The sequence below is a fragment of the Dreissena polymorpha genome, chromosome 15 (genome assembly GCF_020536995.1).
Source record: "Dreissena polymorpha isolate Duluth1 chromosome 15, UMN_Dpol_1.0, whole genome shotgun sequence".
Taxonomy (NCBI): Eukaryota; Metazoa; Mollusca; class Bivalvia; order Myida; family Dreissenidae; genus Dreissena; species Dreissena polymorpha.
Genome location: NC_068369.1, coordinates 31,975,171 through 31,993,982, shown reverse-complemented (window position 1 = coordinate 31,993,982; position 18,812 = coordinate 31,975,171). Strand labels below are relative to the sequence as shown.

At 31.5% G+C, this 18,812-nt stretch overlaps 1 long non-coding RNA gene across 1 annotated transcript; it reads left to right on the top strand.

The window, feature by feature from the left end:
* Positions 1 to 253: 253 nt before the first annotated feature.
* LOC127861310 (uncharacterized) lies at positions 254 to 15,011 on the top strand. Its single transcript, XR_008040164.1, has 4 exons — positions 254 to 305; positions 10,335 to 10,366; positions 10,907 to 10,961; positions 14,775 to 15,011. It is a non-coding gene; the product is annotated as an uncharacterized LOC127861310 (long non-coding RNA).
* The last annotated feature ends 3,801 nt before the right edge of the window (positions 15,012 to 18,812 follow it).

Genomic DNA, 18,812 nt, shown 5'->3' with positions numbered 1-18,812 from the left:
ACCACTTTAACGCATTATCTACTTTGTTGTATGTTGTATGCAAATTTTTTCGGTCGCACCGACGTGATATGTACCGGCTGTTTTTCGGTCGTTTTAAAATTGCTATATATTTTGTAATAATTGTGATTTTTTTATATTTGTATTATAAAGAATAATGGTTAAAGCCAACGAATAGAATAATCTATAATACAAGTCCCTTCAAAGCCTTACATGATTTAGTGTCTGTGTACATTTTAATTATTTATATCTTCAGTCTGGAATGTTTTGAAGCTCTGAATAAGAAAATTGATGGTTTGGAGACGAAGGTATGTTTTTTTTTCTTTTTCTTGCGTGTAGCCCTCAAATAATCAGATATTTAAATGTTAATTTACTGCTTGATGAATCGAACGAAAATCTGTTTTAAGAATCGTAAGTTTTAATTGTTTTACTGTTTACTTGTTTACATGTTTCAAAGTTAATACATCGTGTGAAACAGAGCATCAACAAGCTTGAAGTATACATCTGTGATAAAGTAATAACGTCATTGCCTCGTGTCACGACGATATGATTCCAACAATCGTGTATTCCCTTATAAAAAATGGTTCGCACATTGGCCAAAAAATACAATTGTTTATGCCCATGGAAATAGTTCCATTTAAGAATGTAATGTGTATTATATTCAGACAGACGAAATAACAATGCTGACAAAATAACGATTCCTTTAGGACTGATCGTTTACATAATTGGTCAGATTTATGAGCTATTTAACGCTTTATATCGATCATTTGAAAATGCGTCCAATTATAATATACTGTTTTCAATACTCTGTTGCACGTAATACCAATGTTATGTTGCATAGGCTTGTCGCCTTATTGACGCAACCTATATCATCTTTGCATTGGCGGCATTTTCAGGTCGTCTTCATAATGCTTCAAACGGATGCATTTTCGACGCATGCATATGTCGAGCTTTGCGAATTCATCATTTATGTATTGGGGATTAAACACTTAATATTATAATAAATTATGTTGTGTACTTAAAGATTTATGTTGGTTTTGAAGAACGTTATCGTAATTTATTCATTTAACACAATTTCGTATCGTACATTAAATTTGTAAAATATACATTATCAATTTTTAACACAATATATAATTGTACTTATCTTTCAGCGTAGATTGTTAGTACTTTTTGAAAACTTCCAGTGTGTATGTGAAGTGAATCTAGTGGAACGCATGATGGCATCGAGATCAGTTTAAATGAAAAGTCGAACATGCATTTAATTCAAAGTTTTACATACAATTTGAGCTCTGTTTGCAGCAGTAACACAATGCACCATTTGCTGAAAGATACTTCGTATCTTTGCTGGTAACATTTTAAAATAACTGTCCACATCCGATAAATGCAGCTTTAAAGGTATTTTGCAAAAGCAAAGTAGTTCGGATATTTTGTATAAGTCACATTTGCGCTTTCGGTGAGTTTTTGTTTAACAGATTATAATGAAAAAATACATTAGTATTAAAGTATTTGACTAAAACTATGAAAAACGTGTCAATCAAAACGCGAATTTAATATCGAGTATGACGATGCTTATCATATATGACTAACGGAAGTAAAAACTAGGAGCATACGTCTTTGTATGATCATTTTTGCTTATTCGTTCCAGATCTTATGTGTTGTTGTTTTTTAATTTACATATGTTATAAACAATGCACAGCCCATTCAAATACGAATTTTTTTAGCTTTCAATTCCAACAAATACTATCTTGACTACCCTTGAAAAAACATAATAGTGTTTATACTCGAAATTGACATATGGCTGCGTATACCAAAAAGTTGTCAGAAGTATAGACACCTATAAACATAGTTGGTCCGCATAACAATAATTGATAAATTGGACGTTGGAACGTGTTCTCTGTGCATATTAAATACTCGATATTGCCATGCCAGATTGTGAAGATGTAGTTTTGGCTCGCGCCTTACCTTAAGCGAATTTATAGAATCGTTAACAAAATGAACGTGTATACACAATTTAAGTTACGTTAAAACCGTGATCTTCACTTGTCAGTCCCATTTATATGGGCCATCTGGGGTCAATACGTATTCAAAAGCATGTAATCACCCGGGAGGGCTTTTCTTAAATCCACCCACAGGGCTAGGATTTGTTTGTATCCAGATGAAGCAACAACATATGTAAATGTTATCTTAAATCATCAATAGCGTACTTCTTTGTTATAACAATTAGCCAAATGACAATATCGTTGTTCGAGACACTGTACTGAGTGTTTTTGGTGTGAACGATATGCCGTTCGACGCATTGTGGCCACGCGTGTCGCTTCGCAACTTATTTGTATGATTTAGCGCTATACACGATTGAAAGGATACGAGTAACCTTTGACAAAAAAAACGAACAAAGAAGCGTTGTTCCGTAAAGAAAATAGACAATAAATACACACAATTAGTTAGCGATGTACATTTGTTTTGAGTTCGATAAAACACATGTTAAGTACTTGTATACACAACACATTTGACCTTTTGAAAATAATGTATAAGCGTATATACTATGCAATTTAAAATGAGTAACACTTTTATGTATACCATTTTGTTCATCGATACCGAATTAAATAATTTATATCAAGATAAAATAAGGCACATAAAGAACAGAACTTCCGGTGTAAACAGTGAAAAACACAATGTAGATTTTTTTTATTAAAACGTATGCAATCAGTGCAACTTGCAATGCGAAAAGTGTGAAACTTGTGACAATATAAAGGACTTTACACACATAAAAATGTATGTATAAAAATGTGTGAAACAAAATAAATATGTCGATAGTCTTACTTATTTAAAAGCAAAATATGCCGGGTGGGGTATATTTTGTTCAAGTATACTATTTTTAAACCGGTTTGAGCGGGATAGAAAGTACAGTTAACCCGTTTGAAGCGCGATATTTTTATAACAAGGGGCGTAACTGTGTTATAATAACAGCACAATGCATGTGCGTAGCTAGATTTTTAAGCTACTTGATTAAAAGCGGTAGTGTTTAATTATATCTTTCACATACTGTAACTTCAATGGTGTTGTGCAATATATTTTGATATTATTATTTTGGACGTTTTAAAGACAACAATAAATAATAATAGCTGGAAGGGCGCACGGGACCCCATTACATATAGGGATGTATGTTTATGTTATAAGTTTATGTTATAAATTTATGTAACAAAAGCAAAACTGTTTTAGAAATCACCTTTTAAAGCATGTGTACTTAAATTACATATATTAATCCTAAATAGAAGTTGCAATTATTTTTGTTAAGGGATTGATCCATGTGTTTGAAACTCATGTGTAATTCAATTACAAATATTAATCCTAAACATACGTTTTCATTAATGTGATAGTGCTTTTATCCATGGGTACGAAACGTATTTGTTTTTTCTTCTATGTTTATCTAAAATCATTTGGAAAAAAAATATTTGTATTAATTTGCCAAATATTTGGTCCACGTGTATAAATTTATATGTTTTTTTTTCTTCTGTATTAATCTGAAAATCTTTGAAAAATAATCCTATTAGTTATCGCCTCAGATTGACATCCGTGGTTGCAAACTTCAGTGTGCAAAGTTTTAACCAACAATCTCATAACCAGCGCGTAATAAATCTTTTAGTTAATTCTACTTTTACATGTTTAAATTTGTAAATACTCTATGTCAAGCAAACGTTATTGTTATGCACTTATGATCACATGAAAATAACAATAACCTTCCATAAGAATTTTAAACGAAGTACATTTAGTGTTTTCTTATATAAATAAAAAAGCTATTCATTTCTTAATAACATTGTATAAGCTTATATCTGCATTTAAAAAAAGGAAATGAGAAAACAAAAAATCGTATACATATTGTTTATTAAAAATTAAATCAACTTAATAATTTTAAAAACATTATATTGATCGATATCTGCTTTTAAAAAGACTACGAAAGATACTTTATTTGAACATAACTTTTCGAAAAATAGTTCTGAAATTAACTATTTAATGATTGCATATGTCTGTTTATTTTGTAATTTTCAGCCAAGCTGCCGTTACACATATTGTCTTTATTACTTTTATGTTTTTCTTGGTTTATTGTGTGTTTTTTAGCTTCCATCCACTATACGTAGATGATGCCAATGCTTTTTTTTCTATGTCTCCATTGGGGACCAGTCGTTTTTTGTGGTTTCTCATCACCTTTGTGATTACTTCTGTTAACTTCCTCATTTCTAGGGAATATTCATCCTCTTGTATCCATAATTTTTGTTTTCTATTTTTGTTTGCATGTATGGACATTTTATGTCTCATAATAGAAAGCCAATGGACATGTTTTAAAATTGAAACTAACTGGACAAGCACACACAAATTATCATTTACAACACCCTTCACCATTTTAAATGATTAAAATATGTACTTTGAATGTAAAAGGGCTAAACAATAAAGAAAAACGCATAAAAAAATATTCAAATGGTTAGACGAAAAAAAATACAGTATATGCCTATTACAAGAAAGTCACTTGACACATACTTTAGCACAAACCTTAAAAGATGAATAAGACGGAGACATCTATCTCAGTGGACAACATTCTTATAAACAAGGCATCGCCTTTCTAATAAAAAATAATATAGGGATCACAGTCGATGACTTTAACGAAATAATAATTGGCAGAAAAGCAAGTATAGATATTAAAATACACGAAACACAATATTAATCAACGTTTACGGCCCTAACATAGATGATTCTACTTTTTACGAAACATTACAATCCTTTATAAATAATACCCAAGATAAAAACATTATAGTCGGTGGTGATTTCAATACTGTTCTTAACCCATTATTAGATAAAAAGAAGGGAAACCTTTATACTCCTCCTAAAAATAGAAACATTTTAAATAACATAATTGAAAACTACAATATGATAGACATCTGGCGTACAATATATCCAAACGAAAGCAAATTCACCTGGCACTCAAACACAAAACCAACAATATTTTGTAGATTGGACTATTTTTTAATATCCGACTCTCTTTGCAAAATTATTGACACATGTAACATAAAACCAGGATTTATGACTGACCACTCTCTAGTTGAACTTAAACTGCACAATATACAACCTGAAAGAGGCCCAGGATATTTTAAAATTAACAACAGCATCTTATTAGATACACAATATCAAACACAAATAAAACAGAAAATATTAAATACAGTTCAAAATAACAAAGATGCAAACCCAAACACCTTATGGAAAGTAATTAAAGGAAATATACGTAACGCAACAATTAGATACACATCATTTAAACAAACACAAACACACAAACTTGAAACTGAAACCATCAAAACCATTGAAACACTTGAAAAACAATTGCATCAAACAAACACAAATGATACCACCGACATTGAAAATGAAATAACATAAAAAACAAATATTAGATGGATTCTATCATACACATCTCAATGGAATACTACTAAGTGCGCGTGCACAGCATGTTGAACACAATGAAAAAAATACAAAATACTTCGCAAACATCGAAAAACGTAGAAGTGAACAAAAAACTTTACACAAATTAGTAGTCAATGGCGAAGATATAACAAACAGAACTCAAATACTAGAAGAACAACGTTTATTTTTCGAAACCCTCTATAAACGAAAACATGTTGAAAATAACACCCTTTTTAAAAATACACATCACACTTTAAATTAAAGAAGAAAAACTATTGTGTGACGGATTACTAAATGAATATGAACGTGGATAAGCACTAAAAGAAATGCAAAATAACAAAAGTCCAGGATCTGATGGCATCACCATTGAGTTTTATAAAATATTTTGGAATGATATCAAAACGCATTTAATTAATTCACTAAACAATTCATATAATAATAAAAACCTAACTACGCTTCAAAAACAAGGTATGATATCACTCATTCCAAAACCTGGAAAAAACTTAGAATCCTTATCAAACTGGCGCCCAATTAGCTTACTAAACAATGATTATAAAATTGCAACAAAAAGTATAGCTAACAGATAAAAAAATATTACCGTCAATCATTTCAAAATCTCAATCTGGTTTCATAAAAGGACGTTACATTGGTGCAAACGTTCGTCTTATTCAAGAATGCATAAACTATTTCAACAATTCACACAATGCTGGTCTAATATTCTTTGCAAACTTTGAAAAGGCATTCGATTCGCTTGATCATTAATTTATGTTCTCTTGCTTAGAAAATATGAACTTTGGTGAAAGTCTCATTCAATGGGTCGAACTATTCTATACCGATATTAACAGTATAATCGTTAACAATGGCTTCGTTTCAAACAGTTTTAACATCGAACGAGGGGTTCGACAAGGATGTCCACTCTCATCATCGCTATTTATTATTTGTATCGAGTACCTATCACATCCAATCAAATAAACACATAAAAGGCATATCACTAGAACCTGATGAAGATATCGAAACAGTCCCTATTTGCTGACGATGCAACTTACATCTTAAACGACAATTACGATTCTTTCCATAACCTTATAGAGTCACTAACCCTTTACGGAATGACATCGGGTCTTAAACTAAACAAAAGTAAATGTACTGTGCTACGAGTAGGTAAATTAAAACAAAGAAATGTCCTATATAAAAAAGAAATGAAATTTAATTAGACATCCGATGAAGCCACAACGTTAGGAATTACTTTCACAAACAATGAAAAGGATACAGTTCTTAAAAACATATTACCTAAATTGCAGAATTTTAAAAACTGCTTAAAATCATGGCATCACCGTAAACTCACACTGATCGGAAAAAACACAGTATTGAAAACGTTTGCACTTCCTAAATTAATTTATGTATTAACAGTTCTCCCAAATCCACCAAATGATATTATTTACGATATAAAATCAGCAATATTTAATTTCATATGGGACGGTAAGCCTGATAAAATAAAACGAACTCAATTAATTCAATCTGTAGAAAATGGAGGTATCCAATTAACGAACATTGACTCATTCTTGAATGCAATCAAATGCAGCTGGGCTAAAAGATACCTAGATAAAACCAATACGAGTAAATGGAAATTATTCTACCAGAAAATCCTAAAAAAATATGGTGACTCCTTACTCTTTGAATGTAACATCAGCAATACTATCTTACATGAAATTGCAAACGAAAACATATTTCTATCTGATGTTCTATCAGCATGGGATGATGTCACTCATAACATAGAAACCAAAACTAACAGTAAAACAATTTTATGGAACAATAAAGACATAACTTCAAACAATAAGACGTTTTTCTATAAAGATTGGTTTGAACGAAGCATTAAATATGTCGACCAATTATATGACTACAGAATTAAGAATTTCTACTCTTTTGATGATATATGCTACATATACGGAATACCTTCAAATAATTTTATGAAGTACTACACACTAATCAAAAGCATACCCATACATATTAAATCTGAAATAAATACAAATAATACACCATGTACTCAAACAACATTTGTAGAAAACATACTTGGAAGAACAAAACAAAACAAATGAAATATTTTACACACTACAAATTAAAAACCCTACAGAAAACTCCAAAATCCAAAATAAATGGCAAGTCCTTTTTGGAGAACATGAACTTAATTGGAAACACATATTTACCATGTCATATAAAGCAACTATTGAAAGCACACTGAGAAATTTTCAATATAAATACATCCATAGAATTATAGCTACAAATAAATATCTCTTTAAATGTAAATTATCTAACTCCAATCTGTGTGACTTCTGCAGTGAAAACATTGAAACTATAGAACATCTTTTTTGAGAATGCAAACACATCCAGCCTATGTGGAATCAATTAATATCTTTTCTTGAACAACAGCAACTAAACGTTAAACTATCTTTCTTAAATGTAACTTTCGGCATTTACTCATTAAAATCAATAGACTGTAATTATATTGTGAATTTTATTGTTATATTGATGAAATATTTTATCTTTAACATGAAGTACAAAAAACAAGTACCAAATTTTATTTGTTTTGTCCATAGTCTTAAACTAAAAATCCAGATTGAGAAAGAAATAGCCCTCAGTAATGACACATTACAAATCTTTGAACAAAAATGGAATCGGATTAAATTCTCATAATGTTTTGTCCACTTATATACATTTCACTCTAATGTCAGTTTATCTTTCTAAAGTAGTTTTGTTTATTTTTTTATTTGTATTTTCAATCTGACAAGATCATTGTAAATATACAATAAAACACACAAGTCCAGTATGCTTTCTTTCGAATTTATACAACTCATCTTTTTTCATAACTATTCCTCTGTTGTTCTTTTCTTTTCTCTCTAAAAACATATATATTAGCATATCGTGTATAACATGTCTGAACTTTATTGCTTTGTACAGTCACTATGTTGTATGATCATATACATGTTTACATTGTATGTATGATATTGAATAAAAAAAAAAGATAAAATAAGCCTGATTTCTCGTTGTTGAGTAATAAATACAAATATGTGTTACCTCATTAAGCCCATTGTGTCATTGGATTATGATATTTAACGAACATGTTTACATATTAAAATGAATCAGATTCTCAACAGTAACGTTATCATTGTGTTTGAACAAATAAAAGATAGCAGTGTTATGGTATATTGTTATACAAGAAAGTAAAAACCGATTTGTGTTGACCTCCGTCATGTTGGGCTAAGGTGAATACCAGTTAATGTCGTGTTGTCATTAATTTAACCCAGCAGACAATAGAGCTGGTCATATCGGTACACTTGTAATATGAAAATGCGTATTGGTTTAAATCCGATTATGTTGGCAGCGTTAAATTATTCGACAAGGTCACCTTTCCAAATCAGTAACGTTTATATTTCGAAAAAGTACCCACCAATGTATGCCTATACGTTACCCTTTATTAGCGCTCTTTGACAATATGTGTTCATCATGTTTACGGAAGCGTGTTTGCGTTTGTGTTAATGTGTCACCGTGGATTTTTGTGACTGTTGTTATTAAGTTTGGCCTAAGCCTCTACTATACGACTAAAACAAAAAAGAACGATCATGTTGTTTTGTACATTGTTATCTCCAGTAGCTACCCCAATGAATATCATTTGAAATGTAAAGCAAATCTTTATTGGAACCTAATATGGCGCTTTAATGGTGATTTATTTATCCAATTTCTCACTTCTTTAAGACAATTTTACGCTAAAACAACTATTATGAAAATAATTATCAATCGCTTGCATGCACACTTAAATCGTCCACAGTACATTTGTTGTTGAACGATAAGTTGTTTCATTTAAATGGCTTAATACGCAAACAATACCAAGTTCGACGAGCGGCTTAAAAAATTCAGTCGTTAAGTGTTAATTCCTTAAAACCTAATATGTGTTAACAAAGGTGTTTGTTTAATAGTTTATGGTTTTATATTTGTAAAAATAACAAGCTTGTATTTCTTGACTCAATAAATGATATGATGATACTAGACTTATTTGATTAGATTGCCCTTGTAGAGGTATATTTGTTTTGTTGACATATGTTTTCACTAGCATTATTATTGATATATGAGGAATGCTTCTCCGTGCGATTTATTTTTGTTTACATACAGTCTTGTTTATCAAGCAACTGGTCATTTACCTGTACGATACAGCCCACGACAAACAACACAACAATTAACATAAAGATATCATGAAAACTAGAGTCGCGGTATTTAATCGGTCTATTCCTAATGTTGATCGTCTAAACAGGTTGCAAGGAAAATATAGTCGTACATAAATATTTCAACTGGTTCAGACGCGTCTACAAACAACGCAAACGTATATACCATTACATTGTAATGTTGTTGTTAAAAGCGTGTAATTAAGGGTAAATTACCTACTATTGTGAATTTTTATATTGAATACGAAAAAAATGCATTCAATAAAGTACGTCCTACTACGTTTCAATTTGAAATATGTTTCCTTAGTTATTAAATATAACTCGACTTAAAGTATACTGTATAATTGATAATTATACTTTTTGTTTCTACATATTGAAAATGCGCGCTGAAGACCACCCATCCTTTCATTATTTTGCTATAATATATTTAAAATGGCGAAACATGTTTGGTCCATGAGTTGAATGTTACGCAGCTCCAGTTTTTAACACACGTGTACCCCGCTTTTAACATGTATTGCACATACTGGCAGTCAAAAAAGGACGAGGAGTTTTAAATTATATTTGATTTCAATGTATTTTTTAACCAACCTTTTATTGTACGAATAATGTTTTCCTTTACTACCGCGTTACTCTGTTACATTACTTGTTTCTTAACTGTAATATTATAATTTAATATTGCAGGCTGAGATGGAGGATGAGTTTAGACGCCTGCTGTACGTATGCATTTTATGTTCATTTATGTCTGGTTATAATTATCTGATGTGTATATCAGTTAATTGTAATATATTTCAACACTCTCGAAACATTAAACAACGTATTTGTAGGCATCTTTCATTCTTGAAAAAAGGATAATGGTTAAGACCATTTTACGAATTAATGTTTATTTGCTAAATCCAAAGAAACACATTATTATGTTCTAAAGAAACATTCACCTGTATAACAATTGTAAATATTGTTTGGGTATGATTAAATACTCATGTTGAACATGCCATCTAATTAAATATTATTTGCCAAATTGGAAATTGTCAAACTCTGAAAGTAATACACGTGCCAGCATTAACTTGAATATGTAAGTAACAGGTGTGGTCGTCAATCCTTATTTTTAAAAAGACCATAAACGAAGAAAATCGTTTTAAAATTAATGGACACCCTTAAGACATAGAATATAAGACAATCGCATGTAGAAATGCTTTTTAACATCGTTTTGGAAAGAAAATACCACGCTCACTAATGTGTTATCCTTCACGTTTCAGTCTGGCTCAGCTTAACAAAATGCAGGAGAGTATCGACAACCTGCATAGAAAGAAGGTATTGTTTAACATTCAAAAAACGCGTTAATAGTTCCTAATGATATATCAATTTTTTTTCAAATCTTGCTTTTTCTTTCTTAAACAAATGCAAGTGTTTCCGTTGAGTCAAAAACCATGTTCCGAACAAAACACACTTAGCGGTGTTAACGTAGGCATACCTACCAAATGCGGTCTAGAACGTCATATTAATCTTATTTTGAAAAACGCTATTAGACCTTTGTATTTTATGAATATAACATATTTCAAAATACACATTTAGTTACTATATAAGCTAAATGTGTCAGTCAAACTATATATTTAGGAGCCAAACGAAGTAAGGACAGAGCATTGTGCTTAGACTAACTGTAATATCGTGCTTACGCGTCTTGCATGTTTATTAAATAGTTTACAATAGCTACTTACTTTAACTGTATTAACAATTAATTAAAAAACAAGACGGTTTCACATGTGTACATGCATGTATGCAAACATTTTTTTTTAATTGTTGTATAAAACGTTCATAATCGATAATTACTCCATGTTTGAAAAACAAAAATGTTCACTGCTGAAAAGGTAAGCTTGTCATTATTTTTTTAGAGATTGCATTTAATGCTTGTTGTATGAAAAATGTGATACCGCTTCTATTGATGTAATTGTGCATATGACATTTACGTCATGCTTATTGTTCGTGTGTTAATATCAATCGGACATGATTAAAAGGGCCTTTTCAATTCCAAATTTGGTAAATTGACCAAAATTGATAAGAAGTTGTTTCAGATTCGCATATTTTCTATTTAGTTTTGATATATGTGAGGAAACAGTAATACTGAAAATTTACCATGCTTAAAAATAGCCACTCTATGCATATTTTTACGATTTAAAAACCTGAAAAATATAAAGCGTTGCAACGCGAAACGATTGCATAATTTAGGTAGTTCTGTTGTTGTCGTTATATTTTGTGAAACTACGAGCCTTGCTTATACATTCCTTATATGAGGTAGGATGGCCGTATGGTATAACTTGTAGTCTTTTTACTCCAGAATTCAAGCGGTAAGTGGTTCGAGCCCTGCTGAGGTTTACTTTTGTTTTCTTTTTTAAATTTTATTCTTGATTTTTTTACTGAGCTTTATAGATCCAATGTTTAGATTTATCAATATAAAGCATTAAATGACATATTCAAAACATTCCAAAATCTGTTAAAAGTCTCCTTTAAAGCATTTAACCTACATGAAGCGTTTTACTGTGTAAACAATTGTTCACTTGCGCTAAATAAAGGACCAACTAATTGTAAATAATGATAATGCAATAATGATCCAGCTGTTGATTTTTCACCTCTTTATATTGTACTACACTACCGAAGGATTAGTTCATTAAATAAGCAATGTCGCTACCAGCTCATTTAAATTAAATTTTGAAATGACATCAGAATCGAGATGACCACAGAGGAGTACTTGAGCGAAACTTACAAAATATAGAAGATGCCATGCGTGAGTCGACTTTGATAGATTGTCTAACATCCCCCACGCGTACGGCACGAGGCTGAAGATATATGAATCTATCAAAGAGTAGACTCTGTCATAAACATAGGTTGATGCAATACAAACGAAGATGCTGACGACGAAGCAACAATAAGTTAATATGCAAATTAAACTGAGAAAATGGTTTTCGGGATAAGCAGGGGAAATCCAAACTTACCACTCCGCCGTTACATATAAAGAAACAATAATTTAACCATACAATATCGCGCAGCCAGAGTACCCTAACCTAAGATACTTCAACAATCAATGCTACCTTCGTTTGTCGAAAATCTTTCAAAAAGGCAGTTTTTTAGAATTCATCTGAATCAAGTTTTTCTTAAACTACAATTTCACAAAAGTTCAGGAGATTCCCTACCTGCAATCACAACTACAGGGTGCCGTCTTGCGTACAATTTTGAAAACGGGCTAACAAACGCCGCATGTTCATGCTGGGACACAACGGATATGGAAGTAATGGAGGTCGTGTCCACATCATCGTTTTACGCTGGTTCAATAATAACAACAACACCGACAACATAACAAAAGTCCCAATGCTGCAGTTTAATTTGCGTTCTCTGATAAAAAGTATAAGACTGTGTAGTCTTAACTGAGATGAATACTAGGTTTTAATTTTCATGGACTTAATCAAATTTTAAAGTGTACATTTCGCTTTCAATTTCGGAAAAATAAATATCATACGAATATATGTAGTAGCGCTTACCATCACAGAGCTGCAAACATGGCGTTCGTTCGAAAACAGACTTTTGTGCGGACCAGACATGGGTCATACGTGTGCATATTATTGTATGAAAGCCACACCATGCTATCATCAAACACGAGAATGTAAGTTAACTGTAGGCACAGCCCACTGGAATGGAGAGCATTCACTTGATAACATTATGAGATAATTTATTGCGGATACGGCTATTGCAGACTGCTTCCGAATCAAAACAAATTGACAATCTGGTTAATGTGGACCTTTCAAAGCTTCCGAACAACGTCTTCAACGTAGTTAAGTCACATTTAAACGTAGCGAGTTAAGTTGAGCGACTGCGATCATTAGAATGTATAGGAATCAAACCACCGACTAAAAACGAACCAGCCGGCGTCGATTTAAATGACCCGACAACAAATACACGGCAGCTTTTCCTTGGATGGCCGATTATGAGCAGTTACCGACATTATCTAACGTTATCCACGAAGAGTCGAGAGTACGATTAGATAACTAGGCGGCGACCAGAAAAACTCAATCAAGCGCACAGAGATATCATTGAAACTGAGGGCATATCTGAACCCTCTTAAGCGACCATAAATCCAGTTCCGTCATGAAAACTCACAGATTCGCTTGGCCAGCCTAGTCAATGACAGCCCACAGTATGCGACCCCACTACTCAAGAAATCGGAAACCAACACAATTTAACGTCTGATTTCCGGCCGGGGGGTTACAATGCAGTCCATGGTTACTGGTCGTGGTAGTAAATTCATCGCTGGAAGAAGTAATTTTACACATTTGCTCAAGTGATAACCTTTCGTTCGATTTCCACGATGCCTATTTTGAAGCGTTCTATGTTATAGGTGACCACTGACGATAAACGTTCGAATGATTTATTCATGGTCATTGTCAATTTCATGGGGGTGTAATATATTTCAATTTATGTGGAATTTAAACTGTTGTGCGGCCCCCAGAATGTTCAGTATTTATAACGGTGCGATTGTGTTCGATACGTTGACGTCCTAATTAGTGTGATAGCTTACATGAATCGGACGTCATTTGAGGGTCGAACCTAAAAGTTATGCTGTACGTAACTAACGAAGTATCAATACCTTCATTACATCAAATATTTATATAGCCATGTATCATTATCAGTGGAGTGACAAAATAATAAAAAATTATCATTATTTATTTCAATGAATAGTTTTCTTCTTCCACAAATTAATGAAGTCAATATTCGTGGCGTATATTTTAATCCCGCATTCCATACATATGTTGCAAATGTACGACATGTTCCATGTGTAATGTATTATTCGCGATCGGCCAGCCTTGACGGTCAGACTTTCTTAACAGATAAATTATATGCGAAACAAATATATTTTATTTTTGCTAACTGCTATTCCCTCATTTAGCGATTAAAAATATATTAGCATACTAGTGAACTGTTGTCGTTGCATATGTTTCCACTCAAACCGAATTCTTACATATATTAATACAGACATAGAAAAAAGAATTGAAAAGCGCTGACTAAGAAGTATAACTGAGTGTTCATAGTAAATATCTCTGATATATTATATGATAATTATATTGTGTTTGACCTCAGGCTGACAGCGAACATGAAGCGGATGAAAAAACGAAGCTGTAATGTAAACACGATACATTATGGGTGATATCGATTTAGAACAGTCAGTGAAACAAAAAGTTCTTACACTAATGGTCTGTAGGAACGATGTATATTTCAGCTCTATGGAGTATGTATACTTTAATCATCGTGCAACAATGAATGCTTTTATAATAAATGTTGCACGTTATAATGCCCAAACTATGTATTACGTCTTTAACTAGGAACAATTCAAATTAATTGACACAAATCGACTAATGCATTCCGTAAACAAGTTATTTAGATTTTGCGTATTTGCAGTGTTTATACTCTCTTGCTTGTTGACTCGTGTTGTTTTGTTAAGTTATGTGTTTTCAATGTATTCAATGTTTGCACATGTCGTTAATATTTGTGTGAATGTAAATAAAATTAGAGAATGTTGAAACAGAACAACAATAACTGCGGTACAATTGTTTGCTAATAAATAGTTTTATAATATGACAAACCACTTATATACTGGCGCATTTGTCAGTCCATACGTATATTGCATATGATATCGACAGTGCAAATTTGGTTTTGTCTGAATCTGAGGTAATAGTGTATATTCTACTTATTCGTACTATGACGTGGCCGAATGTATGTATGCGAAGGAATGTCTACGTCTATGTTATACTTTTATTGTTGTAAATTTCCTATTGTGGTTGTATAATATTAGTATTGGCAGAATGTTTGTGTTCGATGAATGTGTTTGGGATTGATTTCTTTTAAAAAGTATTAATTGTGTATGGCACTAAATTGTAGTAATACTAAGTTTTACTATTGTCTGACACTTTTTTAACGCTGTCGATATTGTTTGCCTTTTATTGATGCTTTATAAATTGTGTTTAACATATGCACTGTTTTGCATTTTTGGAATTACGTAAATGTCCATATTGTATAAGCATGTTGCTGTTTGTTCGTCATGTTATCGTTGTATCTAGGGACACATACTATTGCAATGATATTTAAGTATCCAATGACCTGACAAAGAAGCTGGCTTTAACATCACGATCATCATTTTTTAAAGCACAAAAATCGTTTAGTATGCCCCTATTCCTAATGCGAATATTCATAAGACGAACGTTTACTGGTATACCTGTTTTCTGCATTTGTTACAAAATACATGAAATTTTGTTTAACTGTGGTATTATGGTATTCCTACGGATTCTTGCGTTATTAATATGTATTTGCATTATGTATTATGTCTATATGATGTAACATGGACAGTTAATTAAACACGAATATGTATGCTTATATTAAATTAAGTATATATGTGTAGTGTTGGATTGTTTACAAATTGCGATAATAACAGCAATTACGACCATATTCATCATATTTCATAATCATCACATTTACACAAATTAACAGTGCAGTTCGAGGGTCATACATGAAACAGTTCAAAATATAGTTTAAATGTTGTTCATATATGTCTATGAAAAGAAAAAAAATAGATATTAAATGTTTCATTTTTGTTAAGATTCATAAACATAAGTTATTTAATAATTGCAAGCGTTAGAGTGTATACGCATACACTACTCGTACAGAGTTTTGTTTTATCCTAATGATCTTTTAGACCAAAGGATAAAAATATTCAGCGGTGTATCATGGAGAGCAGTCGGTTAAAGATAAACAACTCTCACAATAAACAATATTAATCCATCAAACTATCTCTGAACTTTGTAAGGAAATACGACGTTTAAATTTTAAAAGTCTATAACTGATCATTAAAAAAAAGAAATCAACATCACCAATACCTGTTTAATTGTTTCATTTTGCTGTATTAAAATAAGATATATTTTGTTGCCTCGATGTATTTCCGCAATATTATTAGCTTTATATTATATCTGTTTTTTATCTGTAAGCTATAATAAATAATGTACAATATTTTATTTTTATTGTTTACTGATGTACGTGTTAAGTTTGATGTGTTTTTTTCAGAATCAACTATCCTTGTACAAGTGTAAAGTTGGTTCTTACAACTTTGGTATAAACTAAAACAATGAAATAGCATGAATCAAAAGTTCATGCACTTCTTAAGCAGGGTAGATCTGTATTCGTACGCGTGTATGCATTTATAGACAATAGAACAAAGAAGTGACATATACATTAGCTGCAAATGTGTTTGTTAATACATGTAGTTACGAACACACGAAAACAATGCATAGGTCTATATTATACATTTACGATTGTATAATTATTATAAACATATGTATTTACCATTTCTTTGTTTTTAACATGAATTATTTGAATTATTGTAACACACGAATGAAATATACACATAACAAAACTCATATAACAATGGTCTGAACGCCAAATAACCAATTATGTTTTATTATGTTTTATTTCAATATATAGTATAGGTCGAAATGTGTATGCTATTTCACCACAAATATATTATAAGTACTGTGGAATGTGTTTGCCTTTGAATCGTAACTAAAGAGGCACATGTCCATTATTGCATAAATTAAATTTATCATACCACTGCATTGATATCTGCCTGATCTAACGTTGTCTGATATATTTTTATATCATGATCAACAGGAAGTCCTTATTTCAGTCAATGTTTGGAGTTACGAGGGATTTGCAATAAAGTCAACAATTTATATCAACGTGGATCAGGTTCAACAAAACAAACAATTTGATACCAAGAACGAACATCTTTTATTCCAGTTTAAAGTCATAAATCACAAAAACTTTTATTTAAAAAAAAATCACCACAGCCATCAGGACAGAAGTTAAATGACATCATCAATGGGAAATCTTAAATATCGATATATAGTCATTGTCATATAGTCATATAGTCATTGCACTCGCAAGTGTTGCACAGAAAGTCAAGATAAATGATAACTGTATGCTTACCCTCAACTATTTAAACAAACGATTTAACACGCTTATGTCAATATTTACACCATCATCAAAATGTCAATTTCAATACACATCTCTTGGCGTCTCCAAACTATTCGGTGAAGTGTGTTATTCGTTTAAATGTGTCGCTGCAGTCCATTCCTGATCTCCAATTCAAGATGTTTATAATTAAAGCGGGTGTACTCTTCCCATTCCTTTTTGTTTTCTCTATACGATGTTTAAAATGAGCGATTATTCGTGTTGTCTTTTTGAACGACGTTGCTACATGTATGTCAACGTGTAAAAGCCGGATCAGCAAAATTAGCGAGGATCCGCACATTTTCAATATAAACAATGGATTGTTTGGCAGAATTTGAGGAAACTGTGGTATGATTAACAGATAAACAGGTTACTGTTCCATCGTTTTGTAATATACAAGACTCGGCACGAATAAAACAAAATAACGACTCGGCAAGCCATGCCGTTATATTATTCTAAGCTTCGCCTGATATATTACAAAACGATTGGACAGTAACCTGTTATTCTGTTATTCTCTCTATATATAGTTATTATTTTATAACAATGATATTAAACTGATTACAATTTATGCAAACTAAAGTTTACTGTTCTTAATGGGTAACGACTAATTTGCTGTCATATATTTTTGTTTGACTTTCTGAATGTTACTGAAGGAGATCTATTTGTATTTCATAATTATACTGATGCAAAAGTTTGCGAGTGTAAAAGTAATTCTCTAACACTTCTGTTCTTTAAACATGAATAACTTGAATTATTTGAATAACTATAAGAAACGCAGGGAAAATACACTCATAAAACAATGGTTTGGACGCAAAATAAAAAAATGAATATGTTTTTTTTTTCAAAAGATTGTCAAAATGTTTATGTTAGTTCACCACACATATATAATAAGTATATTGTAATGTGTTTGCCTTTGAATCGTAACTAATCAAACGCGTTAATTAAATGCATAGTATTATTATTATTGTATAAGACTTTTGTTTGACTTGCTGAATGTTACTGCAGGATAAATATTTGCATTTTATAATTATACGGATGCTTAGTATATATATATACAACAGAAAATGACGCATTCAATTAATTTGCAAACGATGGTAGTTGTATGTGTATGTTTGTATT